The sequence below is a fragment of the Papio anubis genome, chromosome 1 (assembly GCF_008728515.1).
Source record: "Papio anubis isolate 15944 chromosome 1, Panubis1.0, whole genome shotgun sequence".
In the NCBI taxonomy this organism is placed as follows: Eukaryota; Metazoa; Chordata; class Mammalia; order Primates; family Cercopithecidae; genus Papio; species Papio anubis.
In genome coordinates, this window is record NC_044976.1 from 39,951,908 (window position 1) to 39,974,336 (window position 22,429).

General features: G+C 47.8%; 1 protein-coding gene across 6 annotated transcripts in view; it reads right to left on the bottom strand.

Annotated features, from left to right (window-relative positions):
- HIVEP3 (HIVEP zinc finger 3) overlaps positions 1–22,429 on the bottom strand; it is a 523,736-nt gene that overhangs the window by 178,756 nt on the left and 322,551 nt on the right. For all 6 annotated transcript variants that reach the window (XM_021921850.2, XM_031651430.1, XM_009206098.4 and 3 more), the window contains one exon: positions 18,061–18,140. The gene's annotated coding sequence lies outside the window, so the exon portion shown is untranslated. The remainder of the gene's footprint in view (positions 1–18,060; positions 18,141–22,429) is intronic.

Consider the following 22,429-nt stretch of genomic DNA (forward strand, 5'->3'; position numbering starts at 1 on the left):
AAACATGAAACAACACAGCAAAATGGGGATCTGCCCAAGCCAGGTAGTGGGGCTGAAGCCCCAAAGACAGACGGGAACCTGCACTCGAAGGCTGAAGCAGTGGGCAAGGCCACATCAAGAAGGGCTTGAAAGCTACACTAAGCCAACTGGACCCCAGCTGGTAGGAAAAGAGCCTTATATTTGCAGTCCATGTGCCCTGTAACTCCCTTCCACCATCCCCAAAGTGGTAAAAAGCACTGGTAGATGACATAATCCCACTCTATCCTTTACCCAGGCAACCCCCTAGGCCCTGGAACAAACACTTCACCACTCATGGGAACTCCTCTTAGCCACAGACATCCTTGCATCTCAGAGCTGGAGCTATGAAGTGCTAACAATTAATCATTGCAGAGATGAGGTCATGGTGCCTTCAGAATATGAAGTCCTCAGGGATAAGTTTTATAAACAGGTTTGGAACTTTAGCAAAAACAGCTTCTCTTGAGTCTGAGTAAAGGAAAGGGTTATTGCCTGGCTCAGGGCTGGTATGGCCATGGCTTGAGGCTGGGAGGAAGGCCACAGTGGCCGCATGTTTTCCCGTGAGATTGCACCTGCACTGAAAATCCTGGAGCATCTTCTAGGACTTTCACTAGGGCCCAGGACTCAGTAAAAATTCAGGAGCATGAGTCAAAGCAGCCTGGCAGAGGATGCAGCTAAGTTAGAAGAGGCTCAGGACCTGGAGGCAGCCCTCTGTGGTGCTGCCTCTCACTGCCATCTCTATGCAGCACTTAGAGGTTCTTCCCATCACCGCCCTCCTGGTCCTATCACTGCTGGTGATCCTCATAACCCATAGAAGAACTCAGCAAGTTGTGTGGGGTGCAGGGTGTTGCTACGCAGCTCGGAGGACTATCAGTCTCTAATTGGTTAGCAGCTGTGTGGTCCTTTGTCCTGTCTTCCAAAAGCACTGCCTTTAAAAAAGACCTTTGCTTGACCTTGAGATCAAGTCTGCTCTTCTGACAAATGTGGAAACTGAGCCCTGGCAAGGGGAAGTGGTTAACCCAGGGTCATGAGGCGAGGTGGGGACAGGGGTGCAGGAGGACCCAGGTCTCCTCACTGTCTGCCTCACCACTCTGACTTCCTGGAGGTGACTCAGCAAGACAGGCAGCAGAGGAAGGAAGTGGGAAAGGGAAGCCCAGCCTGCTGGATTCCAGGTCACCACTTTGTTAGTCCAAAGCCACCAACCACCTTGGCCATGCAGCTCTGCCTGGTGCCAGTGACCTTCCAGCCCTTCCTTCCCAAGGCTGCAGTTGCTGACCATTTCCTCCAAGGTCAAGCTCACATGGTCTCTCCAGGGTCTCCAGCGACTCCCTGCTGTACAGTCCCATGGTGCTGTCCTCCTGCTGGGGTCAGGCGTCACCTCCATAGACCTGGTATGTGGCTGAACTTGTGCAGGCTGAAGGTTCATCAATGAGATGAGAGGAGGTGTAATTACTGCCTCATGTTTAATAGCTGGGCTCTGGGGCCTGTTTTCAGTTTTCATCACTTGCTGGCTATGGGTGCTTTGATCAACCTCCCTGAACTCAGTTTCTTTTTTTCTTTTTTATTTTTTTGAGATGGAGTCTCGCTCTGTCACCCAGGTTGGAGTGTAGTGGCGCGATCTCGGCTCACTGCAAACTCCGCCTCCTGGGTTCATGCCATTCTCCTGCCTCAGTCTCCCGAGTAGCTGGGACTACAGGCACCCACCACCACACCCGGCTAATTTTTTGTATTTCTATTAGAGACGGGGTTTCACCGTGTTAACCAGGATGGTCTTGATCTCCTGACCTTGTGATCTGCCCGCCTCGGCCTCCCAAAGTACTGGGATTACAGGCATGAGCCACCGCGCCCGGCCGTCAGTTTCTTTAATCTGTAAAATGAGATTACAAGTAACAGTCTATACTTTGTAGGTTGCTTGGAGGATTAGATGAGATAATGGCCTGCCCCAGACCATGAACTTAAGACATATTGGCTCTTGACATCAGCGACTGTGCTAGGTGTGTTCACATGCATCCTCTCATTTAATCTTCACAACAACCTGCCAGGTGGATACCATTATTCTCTTTCAGTGGTGAGGTGAGGGCACACAGCTCATGGCCAGATGTGAACCTGGTTCTATCTGATTCCAGAGTCTGGATATTCTCCCGTCTGCTAAAGAACCTTCTCTTACTGTTATATGGTCAAATGCCTGTGTTTGCCCTACTACCATGTGCTTGTGTGGACAGGGCCTCTTCTCCTTCTCCCTGGATTCCAGTCCTGGCTCTAACACTTCTCAGGAATGAGACTTGTCTCTGAGCCCCCACTGTCCCATCCATACATTGAAAAATTGGCACTCCCCCAGCCTTCTTCTTGAAGGAACACACAAGATGGATGTGATGGTGTTCTGCAAACTGTACCTTGCTGTTTGAATGCAAAGTGTTACTCCCCCAAGCAGAAATACTTTTGGGACTGTTACGAGTGCAGCCTGAGGGTAGAGATCCAGGAGGACCAGGGCCTGTAGCAGCACCTGCCTTGGCCACCACAGGAACTGCTGCAGGTCCCTTCAGTCTGTGGCTTTCTATATGTTGAGAGCAGGTCCTTGAGAGCAAGGCAGGGAGGTTGCAGATACAGTACAAGTCTTTGTTTCCTTGCCTGATTCCTTCACTGCACTGTAAGTTCCTCAGGCAGAAGGAATGGCTCACAGCACATCCCTTGGATGGATGGCATTCACCCCCCTCTCCAGCCACATGGGCTCCTGGGAGCTCACGAAGTGGACCATGCTGCTTCGCTCCCATGCCCAGCTCAACTCTCCAGGGGAAGAGATCATCCTTATCTCATGAACCCAGGTCTCCACCTCAACTGTAGCACTTACAATATCACAAACCTGATTTCTACCTTGAATCCTTTTTGGAACAGGGTCAGGATTTGAATAAATAAATATATTTGAACTTCTTTGTTTTCTGTCTGTTTCTTTTGCTGGATTGTAAGTTCCCTAAGGCACCTTCTGTGTGATACTCATCTTTGTAACTCTCAATAACCAGCACCAGGAACACTTGGGGTATGTGTAGCATGGTTCTCTCTCCAACCCACCTCTCTGTCTTGCAAACTCTCCCTATCTCATGGGCTGGCATGTATTAGAACTGTGTGTAACAGTGGAAACAACAGGCATCAGTGGATCTGAAAACAAGCAAATGGACTGGCTTATCATGTGGGGGTTGTCTCACGTCTTGATGAATTCTGGGTTTATTTTTGGGTTCTAGACTGTGGTTTTTTGTTGTTTGTTTTGTTTTGTTTCTTGAGATGGAGTCTCACTCTGTCGCCTAGCCTGGAGTGCAGTGGTGCAGTCTCAGCCTACTACAACTTCTACCTCCTGGGTTCAGGAGATTTTCGTGCCTCAGCCTCCTGAGTATCTGGGACTACAGGCACACACCACCACGCCAAGCTAATTTTTTTGTATTTTTAGTAGAGATGGGGTTTCACCATGTTGGCCAGGCTGGTCTTGAATTCCTGGGCTCAAGTGATCCTCCCACCTTGGCCTCCCAAAGTGCTGGGATTACAGGCATGAGCCACCACATCCGGCCATAGACTGTATTTTCAAAGTCACCACTTAAGTAATCTCTTCCAGAACAATGGGCTGATGTTCAAGATACACAATGGGGAGAAAGCAAGGAGTAGGAATCCATCAAAAGCCCCATTACAGTTGTCTTCTTTTCTCTTTGACTTTGCCGTTGATGAGTTTACATGCCTGACCACTTCCAGGACATATCAAGCCTGGACATAACTGGATTGTGAGAGTGTGCTGTGTACTTCTAAGTACTGACTGGACCCATGCAAAAGCCTGGCCTCTTTTATGGGTCAAGGAGTCCTGGTGAAGACAGTATCAAGTCTTCCAGGGGTGGGGATGGAGTATAAACAGACAGCAGTTCTGAGACCGCAGAACCCAGGAAGCAGTTCTAGCTGCTATGAGTCTCTGGTTCTCATCTGTGAAAAGGGAGAATAAAATCCACCCTGCAGAGTCATCACAGGAGCAGCATGAGATTACAATATATAAACACAGGAGCATGGTAAGAATGGATTCATTCACTCCACAAATAACCATTTCGCATCTACTATGGACCAGGCCCTGTTCCAGGGATTGGGCACAGTATACAGACAGTGGCATGTGGGCTGGTCCTGAGCACTATCAAGAAAGGCGAAGCAAAAAAAGGGAACAGAATGGGGGTGGTGGCAGTAGGAGGTGTTGCCTTGTTAAGTAGGGGACCAGAGAAGGCTTCACTGAGAAAGGGACATTTAAGTAAGGACCCAAACAAAGTGAGGGATGGGCCATGTGCATACGCTTCCTAACAGAGGAAACAGTAAGTGCAAAGGCCCTGAGGCCAGAGTTTGTAGAACAGTACACCGTCCAGAGGATATGGGGGCAAGACAATCACTGGGGCTGTGAAGGCATTTATGCAACTTCTGAATTTCACTGAATTTCACTCAGAGATAGGAAGCTATGGGAGGTTTTCCAACCAAGGTGACACAAGCTGACTTTTAGAGCTAATCACTAAACTTTAGCTGCCCCTTCTCTTCAAAGCTTCATTAAATATCCAGACCTCTGCAACTCCAGCCTATGTGCCTCTCCTTTCTCAGATTTCTTCCAGCTTTCCACATCTCTCCAAACCAAGAGAGCCTCATCATGCTCTGCCACATGCAGGCTGGAAAGGGACCTCGCAGCGAGGCTGTGGTTGGGAAGGGAGAGAAACAGAGCAGTCTTAGGTAAGGGATCTTGCTCCCCGCCCTCTGTGCTCCGAGGGCCTCTGGACCTGGCTCAGCTGCAGCGAACGCACATACTTAGGTGCACGGTGATGCTGGGAGCAATGACAGAGTCCCCGGTGCCCCTTCACCATCTGAGAAAGCTCAGCGCAGAACTAGGGAGCATTTCACTCCATGCTCCCTCACCCTGCTTATCTACCGAAAGGTGAAATCATTTGTTTTAAAATAAAACAATTCCCATCTCTATCAGTGGTTTTTAACCTTTTTTGGGTCACCGGCTCCTTTGAGAATCTGCTGAAAGTTATGAGCTATGAGAAAATGAACATGAGATATGTACTCATTTTCTTATCATTTCAGGGGTTTCACAGATCCTTGAAAATTCAGTGAAGAAACCATTATCTAAGCCAACCATTTCCCAGCCACAGCTCCAGATGAATGAATGAATGAATGAATGAACAAATAAATAAAGAGGCTGAGTGCAGATGGAGGAACGATGGGGGATGAACAGAGCAGAAAGATGCATCTGCCTGTGGGCACCACGGTTCTTGTTGATGGTTCCCAATGCCTTCAAAGAAGCCAATTGGGAAGTGACATGGGGTCAGGGCATGCTTGACAGGTGACCTCCAGATAGCCGAGCCGATCTCCCTCAGTTCCTCTCATCTGACCCCTTCTGTTGCTCTCCTCTGACCCCTCTGGGTGGCTGTCTTCCTAAAAGGTATCAAAGCACACTTCCCTGCCTTTCTCAGGGTGCCCTGAACAAAACAGAACTCTTTTCCTGGATGGCTATGGGGCAAGAGAACGAATATAATCAGATGTATAAAATGTAAGCAATCACTTTTTCTGGTCATACAGCCGACCTGGCTGAGGCCTAGAGGCCCCACATTGGTCCCTCCCCAGCCCTTTCTGGGATCCAGGTTTCTGGCCTCCCAGTTCATTTTAATTTTTGATACATCTCCAGGGAAGGTGGAATGAACGCTTAACTCATTCTTAAAGTCACACCTCTTACTGTGAAACTTTTAACACAATCTCATTTTTTTCTAATCATTGTTCTACATTGTAACACAAGGAGACCTTAGGTGGACTGGGGTGGGTAGGAATCCATCCAAACACACAGTGGTCCCAGGGAGCTCTTCTCACAGAGAAGAGCCTCCAAGGCCCCAGTGATGTGGCTCCCCCGTCTCTCCTCTGATCATTCTGCCTCCTCCTCGGCACCATGCTCCAGACATCCTGAGCTGGGAGTTCCCCAAACGGACCTGTTTTTTCCCACCTCTGTTGCTTCAGGTGTGCTGTGCTGGCCACCTGGAACACAGGCCACCACCTGCTAGTCTCACAAGAAAACTCTTACCTCTCTGCTCAAACTCACCTCCCAACCTCCTCAGAGAGCCCATTTCCTCCCCCTGGGAATCCCATGTCCTCACCTTAACCTCAGCACTTAGGACACTGTATTTCCAACATTTAAAAACAATCTTTTTGGGAGAACAGAGTTACAGCTTAGAGAAACACACTTACAAATGTTTGCTTACCCATTCATTTCATGAACGGAGTCTTATTTATCTTTGTTTCCCCAGCAAACAGCACAAGGTACATATTGATGTTTCCGTAGGTATTTGCAAATAAATGTTTCCCTGGTCGAGTGGTTCTCTCTTTACCCTTCCAGCTGGATTGTCTGTTGTGACCTCAACCCCCTGCTGGTAGGGTCCGGTCTTTCACTGGCCTCCCTCAGCCTCCACGGGGCACCTATTAGAAATGCATGCAAACCATGAGGGAACAGGCACCAAGGGGCTCTCTTGGGAGTGAACTTGCCAACTTAGTGTTTGGAGGTCATGCCTCAAGCTATGGCTGCCCTGGTGAGTCTGCGCTTTCTGGGATCTGGGTGGGTAGGGTCACTGGCGGGGAAACCTCCTCCAGCAAGTTGTCATAGTAACCAGGACTTTCCGTTTCATGGGAGAGAGTCCCTGGGAGGAAAAACACACCAAGGGCTTGGGGGGAGTGGTAGAAAGCCATGAAAAGCCTTCTGACACTGTCCTCCCGTACCCTTTGCTTTTCTTCCTACTGGTTTACATGCTCAAGGTAGAGGCCATTATGTGTGGGCATCTGAGTAGAAGCTGCTGAAAATAGCTGCCCGACTATTTCAGGGAGCAGCTGAATATGCATGAAGCTATTTTAGAAAAGATGTCCCTGGCCCAGCTAATCCAAACCCCATCCTTTCCCTTAGAAGTGCCAAGACAAGTTGAATGGGACCTTTCTTAGTCTTTCTCACTAGGGTGGGGGTGCTTCAGAAGCCGCAGAAAGAGCACCCTGGCTAATGTTGGCACTGCAGCCTCTCGGCTCCACCTCCCAGTCCCGTGGTGACAGAGGCTTCTAGCCAGACAGCTCAGCCCTCCAGGGTCCTCCGGGGCCTTGGCAGCCTTCAACAACTACTTTGCCACAATCTCGTGTGCCTAGGTCTTTGGGAGTCTCAGATCTTAGATACTTCCACATGTTTGTTCATTTCTTCATTCAATACACTTGTATTGCTGGATAACATGTGCAAGGATTGTGTTGGGTGCTGGGAATAAAAGGTTTCTGACACCAGCTTATGGCGGGGGAGTGTGGACAGGTGAGTAGAAAGACAATAACCATAAAGTTCCAAAAGAGAGGAATCAGCTGTTGGGAGGTCAGGGGAAGGAGCCCTTGCTTCTTCCTGATGGTCAGAGAAAGAAGATGGCGTTTGAGCTGAGCCTTGTCTGAGAGACATGGCTGGCTCAAGGGGCAGGGGATGGCTGGGTATGGCAGGGGCACCCTGGTGGGCGGGTGTGCCTGCAAAGAAGTGAGAAAGAAGGGCAGGAGACTATGGGGACACTGAATGCTGGGCTAGCAATGCCTTCTCTGAGTCCTCAGGCTGGGATGGGGAGCACCCCGCTTCCACGAGCCTGAAGTGCCTGGTGCACCCTTGCCACTGTCTTCAACCTAGACCAGAAGTGCCTTGGGCCAGGAGCCTGGTCAGATCCTCCTGGGCATCTCCAGAGCCCTGTGCCAGGCTTGGGACTGAGCACACTTACATATTGTTGGCTGAAAGCATGGATTCTGGCCCGGCGCGGTGGCTCACACCTGCAATCCCAGGACTTTGGGAGGCCAAGGTGGATGGATCACCTGAGGTTGGGAGTTCAAGACCAGCCTGGCCAACATGGTGAAACCTCGTCTCTACTAAAAATACAAAAATTAGCCAGGTGTTGTGGCAGGCACCTGTAATCCCAGCTACTCGGGAGGCCAAGGCAGGAGAATCGCTTGAACCCAGGGGGAGGAGGTTGCAATGAGCTGAGATCGCTCCATTGCACTCCAGCCTGGGTAACAAGAGTGAAACTCCATCTCAAAAACAAAAACAACAAAAAAAGAAAGCATGGATTCTGGAGCCAGACTTCCCGGGTTCAAACCTGGGCTCTGCCCCTTACTGGCTGTGACCTTGAGCAAGTTATCTGACCTCTCTTTGCCTCAACTATAAAATGGGGATAATAAAACAGTCTATCTCATGGAGTTTCTTGGTGAGAAGACTCCATTACATGAATTAATATATGTCAAGGGCTTAGAAGTCTGTGTGGCACATAGCAAACAATACATAAAAGTGTTAACTATATTATTCTAATGAGTATGGATTTTTATCTTGACAATGGAGTGCCATCAATAACAAGTTTTCTTTCTAGATTAAAAATAGCTTTATTGCTTTGACTGATCATATTATATGTACCCACTGTAAAAAGTTAAAGCATTATCAGTATAAAGAGGGACAGAAAAAAATCCCCTTAAATCCTGACTCACTACTGACATGACCATCTGCTATGGTCTGAATGCATGTATCCCTCCAAAATTCATATGTTGAAATCCTGACCATCAAGGTGACAGTATTAGGAGGTGGGGCTTTTGGGAGGTGATTAGGTTCTGGGGCCAGAATCTTCATGAATGGGATTAGTACCCTTATAAAAGAGGCCAAAGAAAGACCTCTCATCCCCTCTACCATTTGAGGACACAGCAAAAAGGTAACACCTATGAATCAGACAGTAGAGCCTCATCGGATCATGAATCTGCCTTGATCTTGAATTTCCCAGCCTTGAGAACTGTAAGAAATAGAATTCTGTTTTTCTAAGCCACTCAGTTTATGGTATTTTGTTATAGCAACCTGAATGAACGAAGACACTATCTTTTTAGATACTGTCAATCCTCATTATTCATAGATTCTGTATTTGCAAATTTATCTACTTGATCAAATTTATTTGTAACCTCCAAATCAATACTTACATTCATAGCCATTTGTGGATGTGCAGAGTGGTGAAGTTTTGTTTTTTTTTTTGAGATAGAGTCTTGCTCTGTCTGCAACCTCCACCTCCCAGGTTCAAGCGATTCTCCTGACTCAGCTTTTTGAGTAGCTGGGATTACAGGCCTGTGCCACCATGCCCAGCTAATTTTTGGAGTTTTAGTAGAGACAGGGTTTCACCATGTTGGCCAGGCTGGTCTTGAACTCCTGACCTTAAGCGATCCACCTGCCTCAGCCTCCCAAAGTGCTGGGATTACAAGCGCGAGCCACTGAGCCCAGCGTGGTGAAAATTTTGTGTCGCCTAACGTGTGTGTTCCTAGATGAGGCTGAATGAGGCGACCTTCTGTCTTCTAGTTTCAGATCCCATACAATAAACAAGTGTCCACAAAAAGGACACTATGGACAGTTTTCACAGTTTTGCACTTTTTGTTTGGTGATTTTACTTTTTCAAATGGCCTCCAAATACAGAGCTGAAGTGCTTTCCGGTGTTCCCAAGCCCAGGGGAGCTACTGCGCGCCTTACAGAGGAAACGCCGTGTTAGGTAAGCTTTGTTCAGAGAGGACTTATGGTGCTACTGGCCCTAAGTTCAATATTAGTGAATCCACAATCTATGTTAAATAAGGTATGTTAAAACAGAAACACACATAAAACAAGGTTATACATTGATCAGCTGACAAAAACGTTGTCACCAGAGGCTTGCAGGAATCTCCTGCTGTAGTTCTCCCAGGAGCAACAGTTCAGTATTTGCTAATTCTGTGTTTGTGAGGACTTTATAGAACATACCTACTGTGAATAACAAGGATCAACGACATTTTTCTAGATACATGGATGTATGCTTCTGTGCAATTTGGAATGGATGTCCCATACCCTTTTGATACTTTAAAAAAATCATATGTTAATATGTCAAAGGCATGTTTCCATTTTCATAAATACGGATCCTCAGAGGGCTGCATCACTGTGCACATTTCTGTGATGAATAACCAGTAGCTCCCTATTGATAGGCAATTTGGTTGCGTCCCATTATTTGCTATTACAAACAATACTATGATGAACATCCTTATTGGTAATAATAAAAGAGCTAGCATTTATTCAGCACTTAGTAGGGGCCCAAGCCTCTGCTAAGAGTTTTATAAGTGTTATCTCATCTAAGCTTTGCCACAAGCCTATGAAAGTGGCACTACTATGCCCACTTTGCAGATGAGGACTTTGATGCTTAGAGATGTTAAGGAACTTTTTTAGGGCCAGGTGGCTTGAAACAAGGTCATTCTGATCTCAGACTCCACACTCTTAACCAATGCTCTGCTGCTTTCCTACACACATAATCCTGGGCACTCTAGGATACTTGTTTAGAAGTGAACTACCGAGTTGGAAGGTAGGGACATTTGAAAGTATTGACATATAAACTCCCCTCCAGAAAATGTGTATCAATTTGTGACCCACTAAACAGTGTTCCGGTGTTCCTGTTCCTCATTCTGCATTTCCCCAAGTATTTTCATTCTTTGAAACGGCCCCCGAAGGACACTTTGATTGTTTAATGTGCATCCTCTGCCCCTGGGTGACGACTCTTCACATGCTTTCTATGCTCTGTATTTGGTCGTTTGTGAATTGCTTGTTCATAGCCTCTGCCCATGTTTCCGCTGGCAATTTGTCTTTATCTAATACTTCGCTTACAAGAGCTCTTTGGGTATTAGTGTTGCTAACCTTTCACCCATCATGCCTATGTTGAAATACTTTTCTTATTTTGTTATCATCCTTTAACCTGATTACGGTGGGGTGTTTGCCCATAGGGTTTTTAATTGTTTTCCTTCACAGTTTCTGGATTTGATATTACATGTAAGGAGGCATTCATCATTCCGGTATGACATAAATATTCCCTCGTTGTCTTTCTTTTAGTATCATTATGGTTTCATGTTTTTTAATCTCCTTGGTATTTATTTTGGTGTAGGAACTGAGGTAGGGAGCCAGTTGCACTCCCTTCCCTCCCTACAAATAGCTCACTGGTTGTCTTTAGAACACAACAGCAATCACCTGCATTTTCATCTCTAATTCTCGATGCCATGCATTCACATACTAAGCCTCACGCACACTGATATCTACTTCTGGGCTCTCTGTTCCTTGAGCCACAGGTCTCTCTCTGTACCAACACTGACTTTTTCTAGGCCATTCGTCCATGTTTATTTTTCCAGATATACTTCGTAACCATTTTATGAACAATTTTTTTGGGGGATTTTGAGATTCAATTTTATTTATAGAACAATTTATAATACCTTCTTCAGTTGATTCTTCATAATTTTATGCTTTTATTTCTTTGGAGAATGAAGTCTTTTTCCCTCTATGCTTTCTAACTGCCTTATTTTGGTACCACCTTCTTGGTGAAAGCTTTTCTACTCAGCCCTGCAGGAATCTTTTCTAATTTCTCCCCTTTCAGCACTCTGACTTTTGTGTGCCCCACTCCACTTTTTTACCCAGAATTATAATTACTGCCTAGACAGTGAGCCCCTTGAAGGCAGGGTCCTTGCATGGCCTATTTGTACATTTCCTACCACACCTGGCAGGTTGTCGGGGCTCGGGAGATATGTGCAGGGTGAATGAATGAACAAGTGAATGAAGGACATCCTCCTGGAAAGCTGATTGTGAAATGAAATGAATCAGTTACAAAAACCCTCTTTCACAGGCTTTCATTAGAAAACAAAAGATTTGTCCTTGGCTAAACCCCCAAGAATGTGTCAGAATGAGAGAAGTGGCTCACTACTAGACTGCGTGTCATGTGCAACATGCCCCAACACCTGTCCCCAGAGACTGCCACCCTCACCAAGCAACAGAGCATTTCTCAGGCAGGCTCTCAGGCCCTAAAAGGCCTCCGGGAGAAGGAATATAATTATTCACCATGTGCCTGTCGCTGTGCTAGACTTTTACCAATAAGATACCACACCCTGAAAGTTGGGATCACTAGTCCCATTTTGCAAATGAGGAAACTGAGTCTCAGAGAGGTGTAACCCTACCTAGTAAGTGGTAGGGGCAGCTGAAGCCAGAGCTGTGGGACTCTAAAAACCTTGCCTCTCCTATAATAACCTCCAGACCACCAGAGGCTGGGAGGTTGAGGGGCTGTGGCCCAGAGGGGAATGCTGTACAGAGTCAAACAGCAAGGGTCCTGCTGTCACTAAACAAGACAGTCCCTAGAAAACTTGTTTCCCCCAGAGCTGTATGATGCCGCTTCTATAAATCATTCCTAAAGAGCTTAAGTCAAAGAGCTACTGTCAGGCAGGGGGCACATCATACAGGCATTATTGTTGCTATGGGACTGGGGAGTGGAGGGATGGGGGAGGTGGAGGACTCACCATGGAGGCGGGATGTTGGTCTCCATCTAGAGATGGCCCTCCGGAGTCCTCCCCCTTGCCTGCCCAGGGGGTTGCGGCTTTTAGACAGCCCTGCAGGCGCCTCCTAGGAGTGCCGCCAAGCAGCCGCTTCCTTATCGGGCTGGTAGAGGCTGGGCAGGCCTCAGCTTATTTGTAAGCCTGGATTAGAGCTCAGGTTTCTCATGAAGGACCATGGGTTGGGGGCCAATACATTTACTGGACTTGACTCTGTGCCTGGCCCAGTGCAGGCCTCAGGGACATGGGGATGAGCAGCCTACGAGCCTCCTGCTTCGTGCAGCTCCATTCCGATCAGCAGGTGAATCACAAAGAAAACCCCCAACCCTGCCCAAGAGCCACAATAGAGATCTCTAATGCTGAGGGTGCCCAGATTTGGGGGGTCAGCCCACTGCAGGCTGTGGAGGTTGGATGTCAGGTGGGGGCATACGGGCTTCATCCTGTGGGCAGAGGGAGATGCCCTACATTTTGAAGGAAGAGCCTGCCATGGTTAGATTTGTGCTTTAGAAACAGACCAACTAGGTATATTTGTTTTCAATAAACGTGAACTCTTTCTCAGGTGAAAATTAAAGCGTTTCCATTTTGGACAAATAATCCCAACATAAGGAGTCACAGCAGATGGCTATGGCCCTGGATGAGCTGCTTACCTATGGTGCTGATGAACAGAAAGAGCCCTGGGCTTAGAGTGAGAGACCCACATCCATGGTCAAGTCCCTGCCAGCATCTTGCTGTGTGACCTCCAGCAAATGACTTCCCCATCTCAACCTCGGTTGCCTCATCTGTCAAATGGGAATACTGCCACCTAATACACAGGGCTGTCTTCAGGACAAAATGGGGTATCAAATGACACTGTACATTTGTACCTACTTGACAAATGTGAGGCATCAGGGTGAGACACCTGAAGCTCAGTCCACACCCCCGAGGGCATTTCAGATGCCCCACAGCCTGCAATGTCTCGGGAAGTCTCTCTCAGCTGTTCCAGCTCCAATCAAAGCCTGTCCTGTAAAAACATGACCCCATCCAAAGAAGCAATCTCGCATGTGTTTGGTGGGCCACCTGCCCACGGGGCACAGCCTGCTGGGCCACAGACGTCAACAGCAGCCCCTTCCTGGTGGGAGAAGGAACAGGGAACTGGCTTGTTCTCTAAGAGCAGAGTGCTGACGGGTGATGAGGAACATTTTAAGGTGGGATGCTTCTTCCTGCACTGTTGGCAGCTGTCTACGTAAGGCGCTCATTATGTGCAGGCCCCAAGGCCAGTGAGCCTGAGAGGCCAAGCTAAAATTAGTGTCAGATGTGCACCCGCCAGACACACTGAACATCCGAAGGTCAGATGCCTCCAAGCAGCCACCCGGGCAGGAGTGCGGCAGATGGGCACCAAACAGCTGTGGCAGCTGCTGCCTCTTGTTCCTCCCAGACACGGAGACCGACAGCCCTGTGCAGCAGCCTGGTTCAATAGCCCAGCTTGAGTTAAAAAATAGAATGCAGAGTATAATCCTAATTAAAAAAAAAATCTGTGTATGTGCATAGAAAAAGAGGTGGAAGAGGAATTTACTAAATAGCCCAGTCATGGATGTGGAATAGTAGTGAGTTCTTTTCCTCTACTTTTCAAAATTTTCTCAACACATACGTATTACTTTTGTAATCAGAAGAATACACAATAAGATGCTATGTTACATATTCCCATGAAATATATAAAATGATTAAATTGCATATGCTTATGACAGGTGGTATATATGTGTATGTGAATATATTTATGCGGCTGGCTGGTGTTAAAGATCAACATTTCCCAATCCCACATTGTACAGAGGAGACGGAGGCCCCAGGAGCAAAGCAGGAAGCAGAGAGGCAGATTTTCACTGAGGCTGGTGTTGCACTGGAGTTTCCCCAAGCCTTGCCCCACTTAATTCTGTAGTTGGTTTTATTCCCACTTAATGGAGATGGAAACTGAGGTACAGAGAAGTGAACTGATTCACTCAAAGATGACCAGTTCAGAAGCCACAGAGCCAAATCCCAATCCTAGCTTTCCACCCACAGCCCACTGAGCTTCAGGAAAGGAAGGGCCTTTGAAAAAAGAACAGAACAAAACAACAACAAAAACACCCCACTCCTTGAAGTCTCAAACATTCCGAAAGCAACCTCTTAAGGGACTGAGTTTTGAATTCTTTCCTGAGCCCCTCTAGGTGCACGCCTTCCTTAGCTCTGGGGGGTCATGGTCATCTACCCATGGGAACCTTGGAGAGGACCGGTAACAAATCATGACGTGGGGGAACAAAGGGCACAGCAAATCCCAAGGTAGGACTGGCTGGCAGGTGCCAGGCCTTTGGGACAGGGGAAGGGGAGGAAGTTGGCTGGAGAGGCTGCTGTCTAAACTCTCAGTCTTCCAGTGCTTTGGGAGGGGCAGCACCACACAGCATCGCCAGATGCCCTGATCTGAGGCCTTTGCTCCAGTTCCTCCCTCTGCTCGAGTGCCATCTCTATCCCCATATGCTGCCCTCCGTCTTCCAGGGCCCAGTTCATCCAGGCATTTGTGCATTCTTATTGGTGAACACATTTTAATTGAGGGCCTGCTAGGTGCTAGAGCAAAAGATATAGTATCAACCCTGTAGGTGCCTCTAGTGCTCAGAGAAAGGCTACCCAGGGTCATTCAAGCATAGACTCTGGGGTCAGACTGGCTAGGCTCACCCTGGCTAAGCCACTTCATAGCCCTGTGCATTTGGGCCAGTCACAGTCTCTCTGTGCATCAGCTGTCATCTGTAAAAGAGGATGAAAACAGCATCTGCCTCATAGACTAGTGCAGGTGGAGTGTACATCTGTGTAAAGCTCTTAGAGAACAGTGCCTGGCATGTAGTAAGTGCTCAATAAACCCCAGTTGCTATAAACATTCTCATCATTACCCTCTGGTGCAGATTCCCTCCTTATGGTGCCCACCCTGCTTTTCTCCTCTGGCTGCTACCTCCTCTACCGTCCCATAGCACTTTGAACACCCCTCCATGAGAGCATTGATGAGCATGCAGTACAGGTGTCTGAGGCCCTGTTCCCTCCTTGTCTCTACCTGGGTAGGGACTGAGTTTATTCATTTCTATCCCAGCACCCAGCACAGATGTTATAACATCACCAGGATTATGTCACCATTTGCAGCTAATGTGTGCCCTCAACTCCAATCGAGAAAAGTCTTAGAGGCATTAGAGGTTGCCTATCTGGTCTTGTCATGGAGCTCATCAATGTTGCCCTTGAACTGTGGGGCCTGACCCTGGGTGTGACCTTCCCGATGAGAATCAAGTTGATGAGGGGGCTGTGTGCTAAGCTTCCATGAATGCTTCTCTGTGACAGGGAGTTCTGCTGGGCAGGATATCGAAAACACCAACTACTGACACCCCAACACACCCTGGTGTTTCCCATGCCATGCCTTTCTCCACTGGGGCCCCATGCCCTCCCCCTGCTGAGCTGAGAACTCCCATGGATCCTTTGGGTGCCAGCACTCCTTGCTCCACCCCCACAATGCTTCTTCTAGCCACAGCCCCCACCAAATGTCGCTCCCTCTCTCCTGGGCTTCTCTTGTTTCTGCCCTGGGCCTGTGGGGCTGCTCCTGCTCTCAGTGTGTGGCTATTCCTCTATGTGTACCTTCTGGAGAAGGCACAAACTTGCTCTTGTTTGGGCCCCTAGCGTCCACCAATGCCAGGATCAGAGGGGTGTCAGGAAAGCTCTGCTGAGCGCACTTTTCAAAGGAAAGTCAAGCCCATTGGCCTGACCTCCCGTTAAGGCACGCATGCTGACTGCTCACACGACCTTCTGAACCCAAAACTCATAAGTGGCTCTAGGCCAGCCCTGCCCATCAGCTGCCACCCACTCCATCGCAGGGCTGAGTTGGCAGGGGAGCCCTGAAAGTAAGTGCTGACCACGTGGTGCGCACCGTGCTGGCTTCTCGCTCGAGCTCTTGCATTTGACTCTGGCACCACTGCGGGAGGTGGGTGTTCTATACAGAGAGGCCCTCCTGAGGCTCTGACGGTTCCACTGCTCCTCAAAGGAGGCATGGGGTAGGGTTGCAGCAAGGCTCTCTTTGGCCCCAGAACCTACTCTTTCTACACTCCTGTGAGACAACAGGTGTGAAAGTGTTCTGAGTTCTACCAAGAGAGGAAACTGTAAAACCATAAAATTGCCAGTTCTTACCCACCACACAGAAACTACTCTAGGACAACCTTGCTATCAAAAGAAGTCTTTAGGGGCCTTGGGAACAGCATTGAATTCTTACGAAATTGCTGCCCAGGAGGGGGTGGCCTATTGTCCTTCAGGGGCAGGAAAGGAGGAGAGTGAGTGGGAGCTGGAAGAGCAGAAGAGAAGCAGTCCTGTGGCCAGAGTGGCAGCCCAACGTAGGATGGGGCCCCGGGGACCTGAAAGGATGCAGAGGGATGCTGGAGTCTGTGACAGCTGAGGTCACAGACACTTCAGCACGCGGTGTTCTGCCCCAGGCCCCTGTTGATGTTCTGTAGGTTCTCACATGTGCACCTCCTCTCATCTCAGCCTCCCCACCACCTTCCTCCCCGCCCTCCCACACCCTGCTAGGGGCCTCTCTCAGAACCACAGGGCTGACTGTCTCCCTTCCCTGCTTGTGTAGGACCCAGCCCAAGCTCCTGGGTGACCTTCAGAGTCCTGCTGCTCTCTTGGCCTCACTCCCACCCTCCTCCTCTTGGGCCCTGCATCCCAGCGACTCCACTGCTCCACTTGCTGTCCCTTCGTCTTAGAATGCTCTTCTTCCATTTTTCACCTGGTGAACTTCTATTCATCCTTCAAAGTCCAGTTCAAGTGTCACCTTCAAATTGTCTTCCTTGAACTACCCCCACAACCAAACCCTGAAAGAATAGAGCCCTCCTGCCTTCACAGGTTTTGCTGTTCTGTGGCTATTTGCACGTCGATCTCCTCCACTGGAGCAGAAGCTTCTTGAGGACAATGCCATGATTTGTTCATCTCTGTGCCTCAGTGCCCAGCACAGAGGATAGAGCACAACAGGCAATAAATGATGTCCTGATGACAAGGTCATAAGAGGGCAGGCACGGGGCTGGTGATTGCATCTGAGTTTGACTTCCAGCAGTGTTTACTAGGAGGAATACAGGCCCCTCCCCAAAATGCACACACACACATATATGGTGAACACACAGCCCAGTCCAGGATCTCTGTGGCTGTAAAGTCCATGGAACAATCAAACAGAAGACTGAGTTCTAAGGATGTGGTACACAGCTGCAGAGTCAGCCCTACTGTCCTCCCCAGAGCCCATGGCCTTGGCCTGAGCCCTGCTGGGTCCACCAAGTCCCACTCCCTCACTTTGCAGACCAGGAAACAGAGACCCAGAAAGGAGGCACTTGCATGAGATTTTCCTGAGCAATAAAGGCAGGCCTGGGGTCAGAAGCATTTCCCCTGGCTCCCGGCCCAGGACTCTCCCATGACCATATGCTGCCATTTGCAGAAATGCCAGCTGCAGAACTTGGGACATTTGGGTGGCTTTTTCCTGAAGTCTCGGTAGCATGTGGGGCTCCATTCTCCTGCCCGAGGCTGAGGTCATTCCTGTCTACCTCCTGGCCTCAAAACACAGCCTAGTGGCCTTTGGGCTATGCTGAAACTGCCCTGTGTCCTGTGGTGTGATGAGGGATGGGGAGGGCTCACCTGCCAAAAGCCAGCCGTGGTCTCATGGTCGAGATGTGTCAGAGATTTCTAAAGCTTGGAGAGCTGTGTTGGAGGGAGGCCTGTGGGAAGTAGAGAAAGTGAGAATATTATGCCACCGCCATCTGTCAACTTTCATCTGAGTTTGAAAAATGCATCCAAAAATGGAGAGCACAGCCTTGCTGAAAGCAAGGCCCCAGCCACCACCCCTTCTCCAACATGGTTATGACAAGGTCAAGATCAGGTCCCTGGGGATGAAACCACAGTCTCAAAATCCCAGTACAGAGCTGAAAGTCACAAGTTGTCTGCCCCTGGGAACCCCACAGTTATGCTGGTCCTGTGTTCAGGCCTGAGGCTGGAGGAACTCCCACTTTCAAACACTCCTCGGGGAAAACACCCTTTGTGGGTTCCCTAAGCACCGTTCATTGTCATTCACTCATTCTTGCTTTCATTATTCATTCATTCATGCAAGCATTGCCATTTGGGAAGGTTGTTAGATGCTGGCGTCAGGTCCTCAGAGAGATGAAGTCTCTGAGTGTAACAGCCTAGATCCAGTAAGAAAGGCGGGTGTAGACCCAGGACAAATGCCACAGGCTGGTGGGTTGCCTCCCTTCTCCAAGTGACCTCTGTGCCAGGTGCTGGGCAAAGCACTTTGGTTAAGCCATGCAGGATGGCAGAATGTTCCTACCATTTTCGGCACAATGACCTCTCTTTGTATGAAAGTATTTCTCCAAACTCCTCCTGATGGTAACTATATACCTATTATCTTCTCATTGAGAAAATAAACAGTACAAAAGTTACAATGAACTAATGCTTTGCAATTAACTTGTATTTTAGTAATTACAGCACCACTACATATGTTTAAATTACAGTTGGACACATACTCATTTGAGACATGTTATTTATGTCTTCTGGGCTTAAGGCTTTGAGCCCTTGGGGATCCATTCATTCAGTATTCATTCATTCAACAGACATTTATGGAGCATCTCTGAGATGCCCAGCCCGCTGGTTCAAAGGTTAGGGATCCTGGTTCAGGAAGGAGCTGCAGCTCTGCAGTGAGGTACACTTAAGCTTAAGCCCAGGTAACACTGGATGTGTGCCCTTAGGGAGGCCATCTGGTCTTCCTCCAGCTCTGAGTCCTCAAGAGCAAGATGCAGATGTAACTGACATTGGAAAGTTGTTATGAGGGGTAAATGAGATAGTAGAAAGCACCCAGGTAAGAGCCTGGCACAAAGCAGAAGCTCAACAAACGGGCACCCAAGGATTATCATCATCCCCATCAACATCAACGCCATTACTACCAACAACAGCAGCAGCACCACCAGCACCATCTTGCTTCCCTTCTCTTCCTGAACCTTCCTTGTCTCTCTACTAGGGTATACAGCAGTTTCTACCTTATAATAGAGTTATTTGTATGCACATTTATAATACCTTATAATAGAGTTATTTGTATCCACATTTATAATACTTTATAATAGAGTTATTTGTATCCACATTTTCTTTCTTTGGTTCATGCCCAGCTCTGCAATTTCGGAGTTGTGTGAACTTAGGTAAGTTATTTAACCTCTCTGAATTTGTTTCCCCATATGTAAAATGGGAGCTGTATTTTTAGTAATTCATTGACCTGTAATGACTAAATGAACTGATGTACATAAAACCTCAATACAACATCCCTCATGTGGAAAATGCTCAGATATTACAGGTTATTATTGTTCATGTTATTGTTATTATTATTACCATTATTATTAATATAATTTCTCCTCCTGACCTGTGAGCCCCTAGGGGCATAGCCATTGAAAATTCATTTCTGTCTCCCTACAGAGTCTAGCACAAGGCTGGTCTCCCAGCAGACATTAATAAATGTTTGCTAAAACAGTTTTGGAGGTTCACACAAATCAAGTGCAAAATAACTCAAGGGGCATGGTCAAGGGTAAAGAGCCTTGTTAGGACCCTGAAAAACCCCAACAGATGTCCTGAAGGGAGCTCTTTGTCACCCATGGAGCCAAGCTGCAGGACTGCTAGGACCATTCATTCATTCATTCATTCACTTATTCATCACACTGACACCCAATTTTCACTTTGAATAACAAACCCTTGCCCAGTGCTTTTTCCTATTGTGAAATCTTGTTTCCATCTGCCACCTCATTTAGTCTCCATGAAAATTTTGGGAAGAAGAGAATAGGTACATTACTGACAATCCATTCTGTAAAGAGATGAAGGCCCAGAGAGGTGACAAGGCTTGACAAAGGACATTCAGCTGTCAAGGCCACAGTGGGAAATGGACCAAGGTTCTGCTCATGATCTTGACTCCTTCCTGCTGGTCCTGTTGATGTCAAGCACTTTACAAATCCAGGATCATTCCTTCTTGATTCTCAGCAAACAAAACTGAATTAAATTTTTGTGTGTATTATTTTAACATGACTGTTGGCAAAGAAAGACTCTAAATTCCAGAAGGGCAGAGACAATGAGAGCCCTAACAGTGTGGGGGCAGGTAAATGTATGAACTCTGATCCCAGACTGCATGCGTCCGAATCCTGATTCTGATACTTAATAGCTGTGGGACCCTGGGCAAATTACTTAACATCTCTGTGCTTCAATTTCTTCCTCGATAAAGAAAGGATAATAGCTATCTATAGGGTTGTTGTGAGGATTAAGTGATCTAATCCATGTACAATGCCTAGAACAGTGCCTGGTGCATAGTAAGGATTAGTTGTAATTATTATTTGTGATGTATCTCCAGCACCTAGCATAAGACCCAGCACATAAAAAATCCCTAATAAACATTTATTGGATTGTTGAATGGATAAAATACTTTCTGTAAAGAAGTAAATATCTATGCTTTAAGTATTATTAAATATCTATGCTTAAGTATTATTGGGCAAGGCAAAAGAATAGCTGAAGCTCTGGCCCCAAAGAAACTGGAGTCCCCCAGTTCCTTGCTCACAGATCCAGGCGGGAGGAGATTCGTGATTCCAGGATTCAAAGGCCTGTCCACCAACTGGCAGTAAATGTGACTCATGGTTAGAAACACAGGTTTTAGAGTCAGACACTCAAATTCAAGTCCTCACTCTTGCTCTGTCACTCACTGGTTGTATACTTACCTCCCGTACTTGCCTCAGTATCCTCATCTGTAAAATGGGAATACTCACACCTACCTTGAAGGGATGTTGGGTGGATTAAATGTCATATGCAGGAGGTGAAGCTTCCTGCACCTGGGCCCAATCCACAGCTACAGGAACAATGAGCTTACAGGATCAACAGCAGCTCATCCTACGGGCCAACTCATTCTGTGCTAAGCATTGCTTCTACGGCTCTCTCCCTGTCAGGGGCTTTGGGGGCCTTCACCAGGGGTGGACTCATTTGTATAGCCCAGGCTCCACCTTCTAGGCCAAAAGGCTGCTATGAAAAGGCAGATCCTCTATTTGGCTTCAGCATGAACTGGGCTCTGTGGAGGCGAGACAGCTGCTTGGGAAATGGGCTCCTGGGAAAGGTGGTCTCCAGAGAATCAGCTTAGAAGAGTTCCTTACAAGCGCCAGTGCCAGCAACTAGCAGCCTGCATGCAGCTGCCTCTGAGTCAGTCCCAGTCCCTGTGGTGGCTACAGACCCTTCCTTTAGTCTGTTTCCCCCACTAAGATCCCAAGGCTGGCAGCCTGTCCTGCCTATGGGGAGGAGCTAACATCCATCGAGCCAGAAGCGAATTCTTTGCCTCGTTTAGACTTCACAATGAGCCTGTGGTGAGCACTTGAATCTTGCCACACACCAGCCATGAGACCCTGGTCAAACCATTTAGCTGCCCATGTCTGTTTCCTTATCTGTGAGCACATGTCAATATCCTTGTTCATCAGACCCATTTTGCAGAAAAGGAAGCTGAACCATACAGAGGGAAAGGCATTGTGAAGATCATAGAACTAGTAAATGACAAAGCTGGAGCTGTTTGACTTCAAAGTTCCATGCATTCATTCACCCATCAATTACTATTTTAGAGCCTACCATGTGGTGGGCACTGGATTCATAGACTCTTTTTAAAAATATTCATATTATCAATTTCCCACTGCTCCTAAGATAGTGGTATGCAAGGTAATTCAATTTAACAAAGACACATCAAGTCCTTCTACGTGCCCAGGCACTGTGTGAGGTTCTGGTATAAAGGCTCACATTGAACCCTCATGACAATTCTGTGCAGTTGACCTTTTTAATGCCCTTTACAGATGACAAAATGGGTAATTCAAAGAGGCAAGAGAACGTGTCCAGGCTCACTCATGCAGCCTGGATGGACGCCTGTGCCCATCTGATGCCCAAACTCACTTCCTTCCCTTCCCACCATGTTGTTTCTTTCTCTCCAAGATGCTCTCATCTCCCCACCCTGGCCTGG